The sequence below is a fragment of the Larimichthys crocea genome, chromosome XII (assembly GCF_000972845.2).
Source record: "Larimichthys crocea isolate SSNF chromosome XII, L_crocea_2.0, whole genome shotgun sequence".
NCBI classification, from domain to species: Eukaryota; Metazoa; Chordata; class Actinopteri; family Sciaenidae; genus Larimichthys; species Larimichthys crocea.
The window spans coordinates 22,214,317-22,237,339 of NC_040022.1; the positions used below are offsets into that span (position 1 = coordinate 22,214,317).

The 23,023-nt window shown below is 40.0% G+C and overlaps 2 long non-coding RNA genes across 2 annotated transcripts in view; both read left to right on the forward strand.

Moving 5' to 3' along the window:
- LOC113747119 (uncharacterized) overlaps positions 1-23,023 on the forward strand; it is a 151,269-nt gene that overhangs the window by 22,137 nt on the left and 106,109 nt on the right. The window lies entirely within an intron of this gene.
- Positions 7,936-10,481, forward strand: LOC113747118 (uncharacterized). Its single transcript, XR_003463357.1, has 3 exons — positions 7,936-7,997; positions 9,416-9,442; positions 9,769-10,481. It is a non-coding gene; the product is annotated as an uncharacterized LOC113747118 (long non-coding RNA).

The following is a 23,023-nucleotide window of genomic DNA, read 5'->3' on the forward strand; positions in this document are numbered from 1 at the left end:
GGGTTTTGTGAATTCGCCACAAGTGTCGGTTCGCAGGAGGAGAAGTGTGGGAGATGTTGCGCGAGGCTGTTGCCTGGAGTGAAAGAATTTACTAAGTGCATAATCATCATTAACTTAAACGGTTTGAGGAAACACAACCGCACTGAATGCTGTCGGAAGTGGTGGTGGTGTGGCATGTTTATGCGCTACTGCGGGGACTTTTAATCAGACAATAACAAAAAACAAAGATTATTCATAGACCAGCTGGGAAAAACAAGAGGATACAGCATTAGTAAATGATTATTACATATGATCAATATATTATTTTAAAACAAATGGTGGAAAGTCTTTTGGACCCATGTAAGGAGGGGAAATGATCACTTGCCAAGTTTATATCTTTAATATAAAACCAGTGATGTCAATATTTGAAGCTTCCCTGATGGGTGCATCCTGAACAGAGTGCACAGAGTGTGTTCTGAGCACTTCAAGACGGCGAGGCTGCAAACAAACAAAACAGGTGCTGCTTGTGCGGATTCAGGAAAACACTTCAGCTTGAGTGTTAAAAAATATGAAGCATAGCAAGACGAAATGGGGGATTGGAATCAGTGAAGTGTACGTCATTTACTGTAGAAGAAACTATCATCCTAATGTTGAGTGTACTAAAACAGAAGGGTTGCAGAATTATGTTGCCAAACAAATATGCCAAAGCACTAAATATCCATTGCACACATATCCATACCCCGAGGCTTGATACAGTTGGACCTGAGCCAGTTAATGTTTTGACACTTTGATATCCAACAAGCGCGTCTCTTTTTTTCTAAAGCCAAGCACGGGTCAAGAGATGTTAACTTATCATACAGCATGACTTGTGGCATGCGTAGAAAAGAACATGCAAACACCTTTACCAGACTCTTTGTGTTACCTTATGCCTTGTTGTTCTACAGAATTGGGAGATCATTGATTTGTGAATCCTTTGCATCAAGGTCAGTTTGGTCAGTACTATTAATGCCACGAAGCTCGAAATATTTTTCAAATACACTCGGTACACATTCCATCACATCACGACCCAGTCCTTTGTGATTTACTTACACATTTCTGTGAGGGGGGAAAAAAATCCATCTTCAAGGTCTAGTATGTCTTTTTCATATAGAGGTTCTGGATCGAGAAATGCCAGGATGTTACTAATGAACACAAGCAGCAATGCCTGGAGGCTTTCCTACATGGCCACTCAACGACTGATTAGCCATTCCTTTTCTGCATTTGAAGCCACTCAAAGGAGCTGACTGAGCTTAATCACTTGATATTCCTTTCATTCCCAAATGTTTTCCTTGTGTTCAGTTTACATATTTGTTTAGGTGAGCCGCTTTCCTCTCGAGGGTGGGCACTGAGTAACTGCTTTTTCCCTTAAAGACCACTGCATGGAGCAGCAGTAAGCAAACAAATACAACAGCTTGGTCTCTTGATGTTGGCACTGTAGGGATAATCGCTTAATAAGTCTCCGGTGTGTGAATGATAGCTTATGGTGATCATGACCAGCCATCATTCGCTTTAATTAGAGAAAATGCATTCATCTTCCGCTGTGTTCTCTGCTCACACTGGAGTCTCCTCGGGGATTCTCCCACTCTCTGAATTCCTCTCGTTGCCTCTTCTATCTGTCGTAAGACGATGTAAGAGAAGAGGTGCACATTGTAATACACGTCCTAATATTAAAAGAGCCGAGTATTAGTGTAATGTGCACGGCATAATGATTAAAGACTATGCCCTGCAAGAAGATTCCTGTCCTGTGGACAACACCCCGCAGTCTTGAGGTGAGACATGTGCCATGTTAAGTTTGTAGATGTGTTGTTGACACTAACTCCTGTTCATCAGTTCACTTAAGGAGAAACCAACTGGGGTGAATATCTACTGTAATTTACACTCCTTTTAAACTATTGTGATTGAAGTAGTAAGAATTCTTCAACAGTACATATCCAGGGGGAAAAAAAAAGGCTGCAGCACTTATAACATGTCGAAATGCTAATTACAGGGACTGCATCTCTCTCTTTACAACTGATACTAGGCCGTGCAAGCTGCGTTGCTATGGATCGCATACTATGTGTTTTAAAAGTGTGGAAAACCTTATTGAACAACAGACCAAACCCCCAACATCTTTGTTTGGTGTGGACTTCATTCATTACTCCCTATAGCTCATGCTTAGCCCTGTCGTTAATAATCTGTCAATATGGGGCCAAAGGAAAAGTTTCTCCTGATTCATGCCATACTGGTTTGGTCAGCTAAGGGTACATGTGCAGTAATCAATATTTTATGCAGCCAATCCGTGTTTATGGTATTAATATCTGCGATGCTCATTGTTTTGGTGTATGGCCCACAGCTTCTCTGTTGGTTTTGGGTTCGTCTCACAGCTCTGTATCAGCTTTTTAACAAGCGATATGCCCATAAGAAGTAGAAGATTGACATAGTGGAGCATTTAGCAGCTAATAGACAGATATGTCCTCAGAGGAGACCAAACACAGAGCTAGACAAAATTTTCTGCAACAACAACACCGTTTGAAGACCTGTAGGAGTGTTAGTTCAAACCAGAAATAGACAAAGATATTGTAATTGCTACAATTGAAATGTAGGCTCCAATTTTACTTTGCAGTGTCCATCTGAACAGGAATACTGTCCAGTTTAGGTATGTTGAATCTCTCTTTGTTTGAAGGACTAAATAAACTCTCACATATGTTTGGGATGCTTTTTTATTTTCCATCTTTTTGTTGATTGGCAACATTTTGACATTAAACAGTTGTTTCTGTCCCAATCACGCCTTCACAGCTGAAAAGCTTGATAGACTGCATGAGCATGGATTTGGACAGAATTCAAGGCTCAGCCTACTCGTATTCAAAGGAAATATCCCTTACTCATTCATTTTAGTCTGCGCTTGCTTAAAAAGTGTAATGTTGTCATTACTAATGGGTCTATTCAAAGAATACTCCCACGTTGACATTTACACCAGTGCTGTACTGGCTGAGGTGGACCCATGCTTTTTACAAAGAGGACAGTCTTACTGAAAGAGGCTGATTAAAAATGAAATGCAAATGCTTGTTGACAAATGGATATTTACAAGTAAATGAGCAGCATGTACTCTTCAGTGTCAAAGAATGAAAGCCTTAAGTAAATGATAATTTAACAAATTGTGCTTCACAAATTATCCTGCATTTGATCAGTTAAGCTCTATCGTGTGAAACAGGTCACATTTTGGACATTTCATATTATGGTACTGGACGCGATGATGTGACGCATCCACTTTTGAATAAGCTTTTTCAAGGTTTTACAGCGACAGATCAGACAGTCTTTTGAGAGAAAAGCCACTGTGTCTCTGTAGTGCCTGATGGGTCCTTGCCCTGTATATATTTAAACTTCCAGTTGCACAGGTGTGTACGTAGGTTTTTTCTGACTGGTGAATTTATATATTTTCCCTCTCTTGTAGATAAGTTGCTCTTCTGGTCCTGGTTGCTTAACATTACAGGTTACCTCAATTGACCTTTTGTACTTTTTTTTTTTTACTCATACAGTGATGTGTGGTTTTCCATGTAGCGCGAATCGCCAGGTGGTCATTTCAGTGGGTCCCAAGACATTTCATGTTCACAAATTGTAGCATAAACTTGTGGAAATTGGATATAATTAAGGATCCATCCCATCCCTCGCAACCGCTTACCTCATCAGGTCACGGTGGGCTGGAGCCTATCCCAGCTGACTTTGGGGGGGAGGTGGGGTAACCCTGGACAAGTTGCCAGCTCCATCACGAGGCACCTAGAGACAAACGACCATTCACACTAACATTCACACCTACAGCCAATTTAGAGTCGCCAATTAACCTGTCAAGTGCATGTTTCTGGATTGTGGGAAGAAGCCGGAGTACCTGGAGAGAAACCCAAGAGACAAAGGCCCCAAGCCAAGGTTCAACCGCTCTATTACTGTGCCGCCCAGTTATATTCATGCATGTTCAAAATGAAATACAATATAACAGAAACATTTGTATCTGAACAAACAGTTGTAGTCATATTTTAAGTCTTTCATATTTTATTTTTTGATTTCCAGTGTTTCACCCAGAACTTTTTTTTTATCTTATTTTCATTATTTTAAATCCACTTCTTTGGCGTGGGACACTGTTTGTACTTTCTCAGTTGTATTTGAATAAAGTGAAGAGGTCTCCATCTTGCCCCTTGTTCTCATTCTACCACCGTACTAAATTCCTTTCTCAATTTAACACTTAAAGTTTATTTGCTTACTCGCTAATGTAGAGTAAGAATATTTATCAGTTACTTTTAACACTGGTTGCCCTCTTACTCCTGTTTCCTTCTAAAACAGCGTTGAAGAACACCAGGAGCTGCATGCCAAATTAATCCAAGCACATGAGGCCAGATTTCCTCCCAAGTTACCAAAGGTCCAGTTGTAACACGGCATCACTCCCCACATAAACAGACTGCTTCTACTTTTACATCACTTCAAGCAATCTACACAGTAAACAACGAGGGCAGAGCAGCATCACAGATCTGTTTTAACCAAATATTCTCTGCCCTGGCTCAGCTAAAAACACAGATCCTCCTTGACATGTTAGTGTGTCGTTCACTGCTGAGGCAAGAAGAGCCGAGTGCCTCACACGCGTTGAACTGCAGAAAAAAGAGAAAAGAGGCACTAGGCGACAGCCAGAGAGTGTGAGCTGAAATGAGAGAAGTGCACTGAACTCGGTAAAAAAAAACAAAAACATCTTGTCAACAGCATCATCGGGGGAAAAATAGGGTGAGTCCCCTAGGACAAAAGTATTGGTGTGATGTCCTTTCAGATTTTAATACGAGAGACATGCTATTATACTGCATCTAATTACTTAGTAACAACAACACAAGCTAATTTCGCCAGCGAAAAACCGGAAGCACAAAAGTACTTGTAAGGCCGTAGTTTGTTAAACCCACGCAAAGACTCACGCAGATGTCTACCACTTGGAAATCAGTTTCCTCTACAGGCTTGATCTTCAAGTGTCTCCTCGACTGAGCGCGGTCGTTCACAAAATGAAATCTTCTTTTTTGATGAAAGGGAAATTGAATTTCCCAGAATGCTTTGCATGGGTGCAAAGCAGAAAAATCGTCCATGCAGGTGGTTTGGTAAACCTTTCACTTTTTGTCATAAAACCCCCTGAAAATGTGGTTAAGAGGTGTCTGTGAAGACTCTGTCGCACAGATCAGGAGACAGCTGGACCTGGTTTTTTGTTCCCGCACGTCCAGTTTACTTTGAGCCCCTATTGTGGATAAAGGATTGTAATCTCCTAACTCAATATATATATCTCTACACTGAGCAAACAGTGATATGCCAGGTGTGTGTTTTAAATAAGCATCAGCATATTCATGCACAGTGTTCAGTGGCAATTTGCATGATCTTTGTTCCCTGGTTCTATTTGTGGCTGGAAATCTAGTAACACCGTGTCAATCCAACAGGCCTTACACGTTGTCAACATAAGAGCTTTCTATCACGCCTGTCAGATTGCTGTGTCCACTGTAGTGAAAAGAAATGCCGCACCATTTCTGATTAATACATGTGTTAAGATAAAGCCTCTTCTTTATTCAAGCACTGTGACTTGATCTCGTACTGATGAGCCAGAACACTTTGTCTCCCCCTCCAAGACAACATAAAGCTGAAGTGGATTAATCATTCATGCTAAAGTGCAACAGCGCAAGGCACCAGGCAGCGATGGCGAGGTCTAATATTATGCCTGAAAAGCTCGGACCTGTTTGTTTGAAAGTCTCCCATCAGTACACCTCGTCTTTACGTTGGGCTGAAATATTGATTAGCATTCGTGTCTGTATTCCCATCACAATCATACCATTAACCAGCGAACTGCTTCTCAAAACCCTCATAAAATTTAATTTCTTCTTCAAGATACTACACATTAGTGTCCATATGGAATACATTTATTTAACTTTCCATGGGCTAGAGGTTCTCTTTCATCCAAATGATAAACTTATTATATTGGCAAATAAAAGAGTGCAAAGAAATAAGAGATGTAAAACTTTTTAGAGATTATTTGGCTGGCTTGCTTTTTTTTTTTTTTTTTTTTTTTTTGTCTGAGTGGCAAGGACACGAGATAAAGGAGAGCACATTTGTTGACAGTCTCGTTATTAACCCCACACTCATGGATCGCTGAAAGAGATGAATAGAGAAAGAAAGAAAGAAAGAAAGAAGAAAGAAAGAAAGAAGAAAGAAGAAAGAAAGAAAGAAAGAAAGAAAGAAAGAAAGGGAGATGTTGTTGTGCTCTCTCCAGCTGTGAACAAGAATCTTTTTAGCATGCATGATGTTTGCTTTGGCTGTTTGCATTGATGTAGACTGTGTGTGTGTGTGTGTGTGTTGCTTTTGCTTTGCTGAGGTGTTTATTTCCATCCAGTATTGAAAATGAAACAATACCGAGCCCTCGCGCTGATAAACCGTGAAGACATTTTGACCCATTTACTGTTGACTGGACGCCCTCCCCACCGCAGAAGTTTTGTTGTTGTGTGTTTATGAAAGGATCCCAAGTGGACTGAGGAGGAAAGAAAAGAGAGGAGAGGAAAAAAAAAAAAAAAAGGGGGTTTCAGAAGATTCATAGAACCCTCGCTCAACAGGCGTTTCCATGGCAACCACAAACGTCTCTGGCTGAAGAACCGAAGGCCTCAATGCAGACGCAGATTACACGCCTCAAGACCCTTTGATTTCTGTGTACACAGAGAAAACACGGACACACATGCACGCACGCACAAACACACACACAGCCCTGCTTCTTTTTTTTTTTTTTTTTTTAATTTCCACGTGTATTTTTGCGTCATGAAATTTTTTTTGTTTCAAGAGGAGTCTGGAAATCAGTTTAATCCCATTTCTGCGTTGCAATAAACACTTGACTCGATTTCCTGACAACTCAAAGGCAAACATTGTTTTCCTCATTTGAATTCAGTGAATTAGTTTTAGCAGATTTACATGGTGTTGCAACTAGATGCAATACTTGTGATATGGGACATTTGGGGCGAACGTGGGCAAACCGAGTTTGAAATGATCCTCTGCTATTTAGCCTCTCTCACATATACACACATGCAAGGGATTCAGATGCGTTTCCCCATCATGTCTGTGATTTGTTAAAATGGAACAGTGGGATTGTGTCGAGGCTAGCTGCTCTTTTTTTTTTGACATATTTGAGCTCAGGGACATGTTTTCATTTCTCCTATAAAATCCTTTTCCATTTCTCCTCAGATTGCCCCTCACCATCCGTAGACTGAGGCACTGAACCGTCAGTCCACGGTGTAAGGTTCCCTCATTTCATAAATAAAGCATCCTATAAGGAAACACATTTAGTGCGCAAGCAAGACAAAGAACAGGCATTATTATTGCAAACATCTCATAGCCCAGCTAAGATGTGGGTGAGGTCTTTACGCATCTCTGCCCAACACGAGGGGTTTACTCAGAACAATATCTGCTTACAGAGCGTGCATACTGGATAATAAAATGCTAAATATGCCCACACCCTGTGAGACCTGGCAATGAAATACTTAATGAAGTAATAAGATGTTCTACATTATTCAAGCAAAGAAAGAGCTGATCTCTGAAATGGACATCAGGTTCTCACACTTCCCTCTTGTTAGGACATTATTAGATAAAGCCTTTGTTACTTATCAAAGTCCATGTAAAGGCAAATCTGAGATTTCTTTCAAAATAATATGTTGGAGAATAGTTGCTGAAAACATGTGAAAAGACTTTGAATGACATATTACTGAAATGTGGAGTAAGAGGTTAAAATAGTTTTTCATCAGGATTTTGTGGGCGGTCCTAAACGGTGGCTCGATGACACGCTGAGGCCACCGTGAGCATACCCCTGCACCCCTAGCAGAGAGACAGAGATGAATTCATCTCGCTCAGAGTGTTTCAAAGTTAGTCGTGTCATTTTCTGAACTCATCTGTTTCAGTTGCTTCAAAATTGCTGCTTCAGTGCATTCAGCGGACACGGCCCCACAGTCCTGGAGGTGAGAATACTGCTTATTTTTGACACCTTATTTCATAAACTTGTTGAAATTTTGTATCATTCAAACTTAGCTGGGTGGTTAATAACACTTTCTTCTTTGGTCTGACAAACTCAGAACACACATTTATTCTTACTTTACACAGACATGTACAGGGGTACTGTATTCTTCAAGCTTTGGCTTGTTCATTAATTGTGAATGAAATGCACATTAACTACCAGCCAGTGTTGATAGTGTTGACAGTGATAATTTATTTGTGGCTAATTTGCAGCTGCATAGTTAAAGTAAAAATGTTGACACTGCTAATGGGACTGCCAAGAAGAAGCAATCACATGGGCATTTGATGGAATTTGTGATGACTCCATTTCTCCTTTTGTCTGGAGTCCTTGTGTTCAAACTTTCACCTGGAGCTGGCTTTGTTCGCTGTAAAGCAAGCCCAACAAACAGTGAATGAAATAAAGAATAATGTGCAGAAGTTGACAAGCTGCACAGCACAAGGTTGCATTCTTAGTCTGGTGGCTTTAAGGCCATAAAAAAAAAAAAAAACGTCTAAAGAAGAAACGGAAATTAGTTTCAATTCTGATTCGAATTATTGCCACAAATTTTTGTTTCCTGATATTTCCTTCAGTTGAGCATGTTTATGCTTGAATTAATTAAACCTGTTTAAAAAAAATCAATCCGTTGTTCAACAAAACAAAACCCCTCTGCTCTCACTCAGTCTGCCTCTTTGAATCTAAACCAGCTGGAGCCAATGACTACCACTACCTAAGAAATGAAATATTCTTCCGCCTGCTCTGCTCATTAAACAGACAAATACAACTGTACACGTTCACGAGTTTCTCTATTTTGCTGAACCAAGATTAGCCTCAATGCCTTCATAACTCATCATGAAATACATTGTATTTCAAATGTGACAAAAATAAAGTGTGACTCAGCAAAAGTCTTTCATGGTTTGTCTGAAATAAATCCTCAATTCACAGCGTCAGATGTAAAAAATGATTCAGGTAAAATTTATGTTTTTGTAAAAGCAGTGAAAATATTCTATATATTTCCTATTTTAAAAAAAAATATATATATTTTTAAGGTGGCTAAATTTTGTTTTGCTGCTGCCACCCGTCCACAGCAGTACATGTCTAGTTTACATGCCAGTATTCCTGAGGGAGATGTCAATAAGAACAATCTACCATGCCTACACAGTCTTGAGAAAAAGTCTAAACAGAAAAATGAGCTGTTTATTGAACAATTATTTATTTATTTATTTTTCCAATGGTTGGTTGGTGAATGTTTTTTTTCACTCAGATATTTGTGGATGCTTAATGAGACACGCAGCCGAAGCCACAGGCTTTGAGAGGCTTTAAACAGAGCGACAAAAGTCATGGACAAATTTTATTTTCTCACTGTTTTCTTCACTTTGTTTAAAGGCTCTTTTGGGGCTGAAAAGCCTTCAGGTAAAACTCAAAGTACACAACACAACATCACTCACACACACACACACACACCTCTGGTTTCAAACTGCTCTACTTTTTCATCCTGACTCTCACTGGAGAGATTAAGAGATTATAGGACTCGTGTGTGTGTGTGTGTGTGTGTGTGTGTGTGTGTGTGTGTGTGTGTGTGTGTGTGTGTGTGTGTGTCTGCCTGCCTATGTGTAATGGTGGTGTGTGTGTGTGGGTGAGACAACACGTGGTGTATCTGTCTTTAAGTACAACCTTTTAAATTCAGTTTTCAGTTCGTGCATGTATAGTTTCACATGTCTATGTGCTTCTCTATCCAGATCTGTCTCTGCAGTGCAGTGTTTGCGGAGTGAGCTGTCGCTGGTCGTTTCATCCCAAGGCCAATTTGTGCAGCAATCAGAGATATCACTTGATGCTGCGCTGTGGTTTTGATATGCATATGTTTGCCTGTTAGCGTTTGTGTCCACAGCACTTGAAGTATGTTTGTATGATTGGGTTTATTAATGACCCCTTTAGGCTGTTTTCTGGACCTCCTTTAAAGAAAGAAACCCAATCATGATATGTTTGCTTCTCTGATGTTGTTGTTGTTGTTGTTCATAATGCATATTTTAAGAATAATCCCAATATTCCAAAGTTGCCAGCTGTGAGTTTTTTAATGCTGCTCTGGGGCTTTAATTGAGCGTCCAATACTGATAAACACTCATGTGTGAAGGTCTGAAAGCATTTCTCATCCTGCTCATCTCTGACGTCAGTGAAGCTATAGGTTTCTTATTCTGAATTATTTAAGTTTGTCCCACGGAGCCAATCACGACTTGAGCATCCCTAAATTTTTAACCGCAGTCAGAATTCAGAGATTTTGCATTAGTAATGACTGGAGCGAGGCGATGACGTCAAAACAAAGCGTGTCAGACACAACTTGAAGAGGAAATATCTCAAACAATTCAACGACATGAGGAGTGACAAAAGTTTCTTTACAGCTCTTTGTCTGAGATGTGAAGATGAGTTTTTTTATATACATGTGTGAAGGTAAAAACCTGATAAACTCACAGGACTGCTGCACCAGAGAAAACCTAAGGCTTATAGTGACCCCTGCTGCTGTTTGCCAACAACTGCACTTCAGTTTCTCTCAGCTCTTGGGACATACAGCAGACACTTTACTGCTTTGCTCTGAGATTTTATGATGCTTGTTAAAGCTGTAGACACTGCAAGTAAATTATGTAATTATTGAATCACCTCAGTTTGACGCAGGTTAGACGTCTGTGGTATTTTATGTTGACTGGTGGTTTCACTGTCTGCAAACTTGTTTGTGGTCTGAATAGCTTCTCTGTCTCTTGTCACAGAAGCAGAGCATTCCAGTAAAAGTAAGCTCGGCCCATTTATTTGGGGTGTGTGTGTGTGTGTGTGTGTGTGTGTGTGTGTGTGTGTGTGTGTGTGTGTGTGTGGTAGTGTGTATACAGTGAATGAGGAGAAGATATCAGCTATGAAAATTGTTTTTACATCTAAAATACATCTATGTATTCTCCTGCAATGTCATTGTCAGTTTAAGCCACATTATTTCTTGATATTAGGTGTGTGATTTTATTTTAACATTTTTAACATTGTTCTTGTATTGTTGTTTTTATTCCATATATAAATACCTAGAGCTGCTGATCTGTTAGCTTGGTGCTAGATATTAATATTATATTATATTATATTATATTATATTATATTATAATACACTTTAAAAGAAGCTACAACAACCTCAAAAGGTCAAAGCTCAAAATTCCCAGTGGTTTTAAAAACCCATTGCACCACTAAGCGGAGACATTGCATGCCAGAAGAGGGCAGCACATACACCATAAACTGGAGAAAACTTTCTATGTATTACTTGTACAGCACTTGCTTGATGAGCATGGCACAGCTAAATGTAGCAGTTTACTTCAAAAAGCATGTTATCCACTACTTTCATAAGCAGCGTATCTGTGATGTCATTGGAATTTGAATTTTTTTCTAGTGTTCAAAAAGCAAATAACCATACATCATAATATCTAGTCTGCATTGAATCAGGACATGAGCGTATAATGTGTCTGCCTTGACATTTTGTACAGATAGCCCAGACGATGTAGCTGAATGTCTTTGGAGATCCTCTGACTTTTCCTCCCGCGCCACCATGAAGTTATTACATGTGTGACCCTTATGATGAATTATAATCACTTTAATCTTTGGTGATCTTCTGATGATCTAGCACCATCATCAGGTCAAACACTGCAAAACTTATGACACCGTCAGCCTCAGCTTTACTTTTCAGCATTAACATGCAAGCACAGGACAAAAGGGAGAGCAAGCTTCTGACTTAATGTGTTTTTTAATTATTATCTATTATCTGTGTTTTGGCTGTCATTAGTTAACTTCTAATTCTGACCGAGACCTGTCCTTCAATAAAACCAAAGGCGATGTAATTCTTGAGATAAAGCCACGGTTTATCTGGTACTGCTGAGTCACCAGCACTTTCATGTTTCTCAGACGTGCTATTTCATTTATAAAATAGTGATGCTCTGACTGCAGGGGAAGAAAAAAAAAAGATGAGCTAGCTTCTAGCTGACCTGAGGAAACTCAATGAGGTCACAGAGGTGTGGCGGAGTTTGGACAAAAATGAGTTTTAATACAGATTTTTGGTATAAATTATTCAGCAAGTGTGTAATTACGATTTCAGTTAACATGATGTGCAAATGTAATTTTGACAACCCCGGAGCAGACAAAGCCTCGCACACTGTCTGTGATGTTTGTTGCCCCTGACCACAGGTTAGGAACCTCTGCTCTAGAGCACTGAGCTACAAGGACTTGATGATGTTTAAAAGGAATATTTAAAAGATGCAAAAAAAATACATTTGTACATTTTAATGATTGCCAGAAGACACAATCAAATCAGATATAAGGAAAAAAAAAAGGACTAATTTCCTGATATAAGGTGCAGTGGGACGGCTTTTTCTGATTCCTGCATGTTCCTAGGTGTTGCGTCTAAGGCTTTTTCTGATTCCTGCATGTTCCTAGGTGTTGCGTCTAAGAGTAATGTGTGTTTTTTATTTGCCATTTAACCTAAATCTTCAGGTTCTTTTGTCAAAGTATTGTGTTACTGTATGTAATCCAGCGTTAGCCTGTTTATTAAGTTAGCAGTACCTCTCACACACACGTAATTACTGTTACGCGGTCACCTCCTTTCAGCACCTAATGAGAAAGGACTTTCTGAAAATGGAGTTCGGTGGCGAATGATTTTCTAGTTGCTTCTCTTCCACGCCTCCTGCCATCTGTCACCTCCACCTAACCCCTCTTCCTTTACTCCCCCCCCCCTCCCTTTGCCCTCCGTGACTGTGCAGCGGACACTGTCTCCCCTGAAGCCTGTCCCGACGCTGAGGGCCTCGCCAATTAAAGGCTGTCATGTTTGCTCTCCGGTGGAGCTGTCGTAAGCGGTGCAGACAATTTGTATTACAGAGGGGCTATCTCATGCATGGGTGAGCTTCGTGATGGGGCCTGCCAGAGCTAATAGGCTGTGGATGCAGAGGCCATAGACCCTCAAGCCCTCCACAACTGGAGGGCTTAAGTAGGTGCTAGTTAAACGCAGTATTCAGGCTGGACTACATGGGTGCACTAAATGGCAGCAACATTATATGCATGTAGAAACAAGACGGGTGATCCATGCGCATAAAAGGGAGACAAGAAGCCTCAGCACAAGTTTGTGCAGGCGTGTCTAAGGTTTTTCTTCTTTTCAGGTTCGTGCAGCAGCTTCCTTCTTTCTTCCTCTTCCATGCAGGCCCTCTGTCTGCTGCTTTATGCCATCCAGTTTACTATAATTGGATCAAGCACGACAGATCACCTCTCATTACCTAAACTGACAGGGCCTGTCTCAGCTGCTTTGTGAGAGGACAAACAGCAAGACAAAGAAAGCGTGTGTGCATGTGTGTTTCGGTATGTGTGTGTTTGTGAGAGACAGAGTGTGAACCAGTGAAACAAAATATCAGATTCAGCTTAATTTCACGTTTTGCTAATTTATATTACATTTGCACTATTGTGAAAAATAAAGTTTGAAATACTTAAATTTGCATTTTTTTTTGTGCTTTTGATTGTGATTGCATCTTCGTCGAAAATCATGTGACATAAGATGTGGCTTTATTGTAATGAAGGAATATGATTCGTACAGTATGTGTTTAATAGTTTGTGGACGACAACATATGGAGGCATACACTATGTCCAGCTTTTTTTTTGTTGTTGTTGTTGTTGTTGTTGTTGTTGTTGTTTTCATTGGTAATAATTTAAAAAGATGAATAAAATCATGTTTAATAATCACAAAGTTGTTACTGTACCTGAACAGGAAGGAAAACAGTTGTCTAAAATGGCTCCAGATGGCCACTGTGATTTCCCACTTTTTCCTCATTTATTTGTTTATTGGTGTATTTCTGTCCAATCTCCACAGGTGGTTGCTGCTGCGGCAGGGGTTTGTGGGAAAGGTCAGCCAATTTGCATAATGTCCTATTACTGATAATATGTAAAGTGATTGGATTCAGGCAGGCGGCCAGTCCAATGATGAAATTTCTTATTTCACATGCCCCTAAATGAGTTCGCCCTCACAAATGTGTGTGCGTGTGTGAGTGTATGTTAATGTATGTAATGAGAATGCTGAACATGACAACTTAACTTGTATATTTTTCTATAACCTCCGAGCTACTGCAAGCAAACAAACCAGACATTTATGAGCTGTATATACACAGATATATGTAATTATAAAGAAATACTGTTATAAGTTAGAAGCAAACAACTATACGCAAGCAAACCACTGGCAGAGTGGGCTTCGAGAAGTAAGCACACAGCAAAGTGTTTTGAATCCATTTAGGATCTAGTGATGACTAGGTAAATACCTGTCTTCTCTTCCCAGCATCTCCCTAAGTGAAAAAACAGTCTTTAGACGGTGATTAACACTCTCTGTTACGGCTGTCATAAAAACTCCCTACAGATTACCTACTAATGCTAACATATCTATCATCCCTGCATGTTCTGAAGCAGACACACACACACACACACATACAAAGTTACTGAAGTCTTGCTTGATCCCTGATTAAACCCACATTAATTGAATCTTAATTTCTACTTGGTTGGTTTTGGCCTCGTTCTAGGCTGAAAGGTCCAGTGTGTATGATTTAGTGGCACCTAGTGGTGAAGTTTCACATTGCAACCAAATGAATACTCTCTCACGCCTCACCTACTTGTAAGAAAAACTCTGGCTGCCAAATTCACATAAAAAAGCAAAAGGTCATTTCAAGATCAGAGTAAGATTTGTCTATTCTGGGCTACTGTAGAAAAATGGTGGTTCAACAAGAGCCCACTCTGACTGTAGATATAAAGGGCTCATTTTAAGACAACAAAAACACAGTGACTCCTTTTTTTCAAGTAATTATCCACCAATGAAAACATACCAAAAAAATATTGTATTCCATTTCTGCCAAAATATTACACTCTGGACCTTGAGGTGACCTTTTGAACCTGATCAACTCAAACTGTCTTTCTCAAACATGCACTTTGGGGAATTTCAATAAAGTCATAATGTTTTTCCTCCCATTGCTGTTAGTTTAGAACAAAAACATGTGCCAGAATTGCAACAATCAATCCACAAGTCATGTGCTTGTACTTTTAGAGGATGGTCTGTAGATGTGTGGGTAGATGTTTTTTCTCATAGATTGGAATTTAAAAACAAAGGATCATGTGACATCACGAAATGATGTATGGTAGCATGGTACCGATTTTCTTCAGGTCCATTGTTTTGCAGCAACACTTCAAAATGTATTTCCTTTGAGGGATTGCTTCAACAATCCAATCAATCAGCAACTTTAATTGGCAATTGTTTTTGCACAATAGAAGTCCACATAGAAACTAAAGTAATCACTAAACAGTCTTGGAAGATGTAGATTTACTTGCTTTTATTTGTTTACTGCATTCTGTAACCAACTCCCTAACCTTTATATGCCAACGCTGTCCTCATTTGTAATACCAAGTAGTAGCGTAAAAATTATGCATTCACTTCTTCCACTGCTGTATACGCTCACTAAAATAACTAATGGTTTATTTTAGAGATCTACCCTATTGGGAAATTTTACACCTTTGAAAACATAGTTGCATGACATTTCTGGGACATTTTAAAATATTTTTTTGTTAAAGGCAGTTCAATATTAGGATTTCCCAACATTCTGTAGGCCAAGTTCATTTACACTTTGCATACTCATGCAGGTTAGTGGGTGTTTGCACCTCCTGTAAAAAAGAAAAAGGCACACTCCTATTGTAAATTTAGCGAACATAACATTGCAGGAGAGAATATAATGTCCTTCACTAACATTTAAGTGAATTGGTCTGTTGGTAGGATCATGGTTTGTTGTTCAGGAACGATAATGCATGAACATCATGCAGCACAGGTGCAATATATATTAACATTTGACCTGATAAGTGGAACCATAGATTAGCAATTTGTCTTGATAAATATGAAATTATAAAGAAAAGACCCTGGGTTTCAAGGTCCAATCTATCATGTTATATAGTTACAGTTACAGTTTTGGTGCTGAGTATCGTGATACTAAAGCTGATATTGGTATCGGATCCAAAAGTTTGGTACTGTGCCTTTTCTCGGGCAAAATATATTGGAAACAGGAAAAGTGAGAACGCTGGAAAATGTGGTTGAAATGGCCAGAATGTGTCATTATTGAGAGTAGGTGTAAAAAAGGCAGGCAGTATCATAGCTGGAGGAAATAATTTTCTCATTTTCTCTCACAATTTAGATTCTGTTTTTTTTTTTTTCCTTTGTGCTAATGGGGCTGTCAAGGTGAGTTCATCAACAGAGAGGGGGGGGTGGAGTGAAATCAAATTATAAAACTGTGTGTACATGCATAGTACAGGAGAGTTTCATTAGGTAAATGTGCTCGTGCGCAGGTGTGTGAGAGAAAATAACAAAGCAACCGAGGAGGAGAGAGGGAAAAAAACAACATAAAGATAGTTGCTGCATAACAGGGGAGTCATTTTCAGGCCGTCACGAGTAACGAGTGGCACCCACACATGTGTCATACTGAGTCATACTGGGAGCTGTGTTGCAGAAAGAGGTGCTGTCTTCCCGTCATTATGTAGTGGAGAGATTGTGCATGTGTAGCTAATCAATGTTTTTTTTTTCCTCACCAGTTCCACATCTACATTTGACTAAAATGGAGCAGAAAGCACCTTTTTTTTTTTTCTTTTAGTTTTTTAATTCAATGTGTGTGTGAAAAGAGCTGTCCATGTGTTTGTTCACTCGAAGCACAGCAAACACAGAAGAATAAAATGCTTTGTACAGCAATGTATGCACACAGGTAAACCACAATAATCAGTATAGTTGCAGTGAGTAATGGTTTTAGCTTTGAGCTTGAACGAGCAAGTTATACAGTCGATGAGAGTCCTGTAGTTGTTTTGTCTTAGTCATTTTCACGGCCTTTCCTCACGATTCTGACGCTGCCTCCTCTGTGTTTTGCAGCTGTTGCTACCGCACTTTTTGTAAAGAGAAGTGGGCGCACAGAAAATAGATGCTTCATCTATTAGATTCGTATTATTACCCACGGTGTGTGAAGCTCAGGGTGGCATCTGCAAATTCAGCGTCATTCATCTTTTTTGAGCACGACAGAAGCAAGCGTGTGTTTTGAACACTAGAGGGTGCTCATAGCTCTCATCAGGACAGCTCACTGAGCCAGAGTTCTTTTAAAAATAAATCAAAAAAATTCCACACCGGTGTGCCCACACACACAGATATAATTAAAAATATATGGTGACTTGCAAAGCACACTGTTTCGCAGTTTCTGAATGATCTTACTGTGTGTTTGGATGCATCGCGAAAAAGAACTGTAGTGGCATTAATGTATGTTATATTTGTCATGTCATCTCCGTTGTCAGGACGCTGAACCTCCTTCCATTTTTGTTTTCACCTCCCCTCCAGAGGTGGTTTTAACTGACAAGACGTCCTTCAAACACTTAACATAGTTAATAAATGTTGGGAATATTAAACCTTTAATATTGAGTTAGAGCACTGATGTCCCAGTGTCTGCCTGACTGCGTCTGAAATAAATCTGATAAAGCCAAAGAGACTATACCGTGCCTGAATATGAAAATGTCCTCTGAGGCATGGCATCCCTCTCTCCTGGCACACTGCATCCCACCCAAGAGAAGAGCTACGCTGAATATGGATGAACAGCCATTGCTGCCATTGGGCGTACCGCTCACTGTGAAAAAAATCCTGTTAACCAGCTGCAGGATGAAGTATTTCAGACTCTGATCAATAGCATGTCCTTTGAGGAGGATGGAGATAGAATGAATGGTATGCAGAGAAAGTCTTGGATTTTGTCAATGACAGAGTAGAAAAAAATGTCTGACTCACTCAGCACAGCTCAACCCACTGTCACAACTATCACAATGCTTTGTTATAAAACTACAGCGCCATGTTCCCGACTCCTCTCTGTGAACTTTCTCGAGCTCTTACCTGGTATCCAGCGGTTCATTTCTTCCCATAAGTGATTCCTTTTTATCAGCCATCACCTGGCTTTTGCTTTTCCCGGGCTGACATTTGATCAATTGACAAAATGATTTACTGGCAAATGTCATATACCCCACAGACTGCGGCAAACTAAACGGAGGATATTGGGATTTAATTGTGTGTTCGCTGTGTATCTTATCCAACTGTTTGCCATGTGGGTCTTGCAAATGGCAATCCAATCTGCACACATGTAATGAACATTGAATTGCATGTAATATGTGTATCAAATCACTGCTAATAGAGCCTACACATGTGCCTACACTTGCAGCAAAAAAAGAGCTACCTGCCGCACTTAGTACTTTTTTGGATTTGATCTATTTTGAAGAAAAAAGGATCTTGAGTGGTAAATGTTGCACAAAATGGCAAAACGTACTGTACTGCTGTGCAACCTTTCAGCCTCTCTGTCGATATATTGATATAAAGAGGTTCTAGTCTGCTAGACACAATGCAGGTCCTGTGAGTATTACAAATACTACACCTGAAGAACTTCAAAGCTTGGTGCTATAAGGGAGCAAAAGAAGATGATCATTTATATCGACTGGGTCGAACTGTGAGCGTGCTGGTCCGATGCCGGAGGGGGTATAGTGGGGCAGCTTGACTCTTCAAAGCAAAGTAGAGACCACTTTGTAAGTAAATTACTCTAATGATCCAGCCAGTGGAGCTGTAATTGCCATCAAGCAGGGAGGCATGGCTGAAGAGGGTAACTTTTCTTTGTTTCACTCAGGACCCCCTGGTGCCTCAGCGAGCTGCACTGTGTACACGGTAATGACATAAGTGACACATCTTCGTCATTCCCATCGGAAAGATCTTTGTTTTTCTCACCTTCTGGAAAGTGCTGGCTGTGTACTACATGTGACAACAATCTCCCGTATTCTTCATTTGTTTGGGCTATGGGGGTGGCAAGATGGAAGCCCTTTCTTACGGGGGGAAAAAAACAACCAAGCCTGGCCAAATTTTCAAAAAAATACAGAAAGTCTCCCAAAAGCATGCGGTAATTTCCAAAAGTTATGATTGGCTCAAAAACAACTCTGCACATCACCCAAAGAACACCATACCCACAGTGAAGGGCTTATTCAAGGTGGAAGGAATTATGAACAGTTCCAAATACCAGTCAATTTTGACACAAAACCTTCAGGCTTCCGTTAGAAAGTTGAAGATGAAGTGGAATTTCACCTTTCAGCACGACGACAACTCGAAGCATACATCCAAATCAACAAAAGCACATGGCTTCACCAGAAGAAGATTAACGTTTTGAAACGGTCCAGCCAGAGCCCAGACCAGAATCCAATTAAACATCTGTAGGGGTGATCTAAAGAGGGCTGTGCGCAGGAGATGTCCTCGCAAACTGACAGATTTGGAGTGCTTTAGCAAAGAAAAATTGGCAAAAATTGCCAAGTCAAGTCCAAAAGACTAAGTGCTGTAATAAAATCAAAAGGTGCTCCAACAAAGTATCACTTTGTGTGCAGGGTGTGCACACTTATGCAACCAGATTGTTGTAAGTTTTTTTAATCTTTTATTTCCCCCCCCCTTAAAGATTTCAGTTTGTTTTACAATTGGAAACGTTTATGTTGAGCTGTTTTAATTCTTGTAAACTCACAAACCCTCTGCAGATAATTTTAACAACTAACTATTTTCCTTAATAACTAATCTAATTGTTAATGTACTGTGTATCATGTTAATGTTTCAGCAACAGACTGCTACTCCCACCATGTAAGAAAGACCGCTACCGCAGGTCCTTCATTCCAACAGCTGTCTCCCAAAAAGTCACGTCTCGACACGGCTAGGCAGTCTAAAACTTACAGATATTCAATTTACAGTGATGTAAAACAACAAAAGGAAAATAACATTCTTTGACATTTGCGGATATAAGTGTAATCATTTCATTGTGTGTTAGGTAAGGATCACTCATGTTCTGTATGCTAAATATGAAAAGCAAAGACCAGAAATAGTGGAAACCAGATAGCCCGGCTCTGTCCAAAGGAGACAATATCCACCAACCAATACCTCCTATAAAGGTCACTAATTAGTAGATTGTATCTCATTCATCAATGTTCTCATCTACATCCACATTTTCTTTAATGATAAAGTTTATTAACTCCCCTCTTGGAGAGACAGAGCGACACCACAGGCTTGAACCCAGGTCTTATTACTGAAATATGTATTTTTTTACTCACTGTGCCACTTTGCTTCTCCAGATAGGAGCTGTTATATGGAGATGATCACATATTCCCTGTCCCTAACCTATTATTTTAACTCATCACACACTGTGTCATAAAGCAAGCACACCTGACATGCCTTCGGTGGCTGAAGCCACAGGGAAGAATTGAATATGTCCCAACTGCACGCACACATGAGAGCTGATGACAACTGTGACATGCTATTGCAGAGAGACGAGTCACCCTGTCTCCTTTTGATTGATGATGAGACTATTATGTCATTGTACAAGCCCGTAACACCATCCATGCTTTGTTACGACGCAACGTTGATGGAGACTTCATGCCCTCGGGCTGCCCACTGCAGGTGCAGGACTTGTCATCGGAAAGAAAGAAGTAGAGCGACGGAAGAGGTGAGGAAACGACAGCAAGGAAAATAGAAAAGAAGAAAGTGGAAGATGAATTAAGGGTGATGGAGAAAGAGGAGGAGGAGAGAACGGGAGAAGAGGATGTGGGTGCTTTCTCTGCCAACAGAGAGCTGATCTGGTCTAAGACTAATGTGTCGAATTGATCTCTGTCTCTTCTCTGTTTCTTTCTTTCATTCTTTCTTTCTTTCGTGTCACACCATACTCTTTCCTTGCCACACTAACACACCCACCCACACACACACACACACTCTCCAGGCTTCTATTGCTATTGGCTCCCTAAATTGCCTCTCAATTTTCATTTGGCGCTTCGATTAGTCTATGTGCCTGCTCCCCTTGTGCACTCTCCCAAAACCACTAGAAATGTTCCTTGCAGGCAGATCAATGGCACACAGCCCTGGGAGAGAGGGCGAGAGGGGGGACTGACTGTTGGTGTTCTGGCTTTCACCTCCTCCTCCTCCTCCTTCTGCTGGTTTTCTGCATTTCTTTATCAGGACAGACTAAACTACCCAAAATACTCCTTTTTCTCCTGTGTTCCCTAGACAAGGCGCTTCGAATACCAAATGTGAGGCAAACAAGTTTATAAACTGCACATACTCCGTGTGTTTTCCAGCTTCACTTTCAATGTTTAAGAGTAAAGAGATACACTAAACATCACATCCGTTAATTGGGTGTAAATCAGCCTGTTGAGTAGTTTCTAAATCAGGGCACAAGTTTAACCCTGCTTCAAAGGCAAAGTCATAAATCAGGCTGCTAATGAGCACATTTCCCTCACTCGTGCTCGGACCACAGTGCAGCGAGTGGCACAAGGGTCTGAGCAGTTTTGTGACAAAGTGGTTTTGATTTAATTTTGTTCAGAATCCAAGGACAAGCCTACAAATGTGTTTTTCTGTATTTTAGCAATTTCTTGCCTCTTTCTTTCGCGATGATACACACAGTACTCCATCAGGGGTGTTTAATTTCCTAAAACACAACCGCATACTTAGTATTCTCTTTATCTGTTCCAGTTCCCTCCAGTCATGTCTGCCCCCAATTATCCAAATCTTCATCCTCTGCTTCAGATTAAATTCTTGCTTTTCCTCGCTAAGCAGCCCACTCGGTTTTAGTTTTTAATTGCAGACATACCTGACAGTGTTTTGTTTGTTAGTGAAGGTTATACCTGACCCGTTGACTGACATCACCTTTAAACAACTAATTAAACACAGTGTAGTGTAGCACAGGTATGTCATGGTTGAGAGTGGGAGGATTTTTGGCTTGGATGGATATTCATTTCTGTTTTGCAACAGTTGTATCCAAGAGTCTGTGTTTTTGTAAAATCTGGTGGGCTGCCTAATGACATAACAATGTAGAGTACAGTACAGTCTGCCAGGCATTTGGCGTGTTGACCACTGTACAGTAGTTAGCCATTTAATATGTGGTACTCTAATATTTGGCTATCATGGCCAAAACAAATGGGGTGTGTGGTGGAAATAAGTGGTTATACGTGGGGTGTCATTCTTAATGTCTGGTCGAATCTTAGCAGCTTTTAGACAATCTAATCTGTAAAGTGTTCCCTACCTAACTACATCTACAGTTGCTTTATGGGCAAACAAGAAACAGCTTATAGGCATACAGGTGATTAGCTGGAGTCAGTTTACCTGCATGGCAATAATCCATGCATGATGTGGCAGTAATATGAGTGAGGTGGAGCCATAGACAGTATAAGAATGGACAGAGCCTGAGTGATGGTACCCTTAGGTTTCTGATACGCTGTTTTGAAGCTAAAAATATGCGACGTGCATCATCAAAACGTTGCCTGAACCAGGCTGTAAATATGTTTATTTCTGCTGTGAAATTGGACATTTTAATACATGTGCTTACGGAGATTGGTTCATTTCTGAAACCTGTCTCAAGTGGCTGCTTGAGGAATTACAATTTTTGGCACATCTGCATTGGCTTCATTTCCCAGCACCACCTCCGCTTTATATATATATATATATATATATATATATATATATATTATATATATATAGATATATAAATATAGATATATATATAATATAAGATATATAGATATATATATGTAATATATATAAAGTCATAGTTAATGACTTAACTATGGATGTATAAATATGCTCCTAGTTGGTGTTATCTTAACTGTGACAACATGAATAACAAAGGATTTTCTTCCCTTTTCATTCATCTGCTCTTTTCTCCATTTAGTAATGTTGATTAATTAAACAAATACCTTCTGAGAAACTTGGGTAATCCAGTAAAGTCCTCTTTCTTTCCTCCCCGCCAAATATAAGTCCAGAAAAGCTAAAACAATTAGTTCAAAGCTGCGGAAAGCTTTGATTTTGATTGTTTATCCTCAGTGGGATTGGCACTAGCAACCGTCCTATGGGATCTCATTAGATTTTGTGTTAATCTCAGAGATACTGCTCAATTGAGC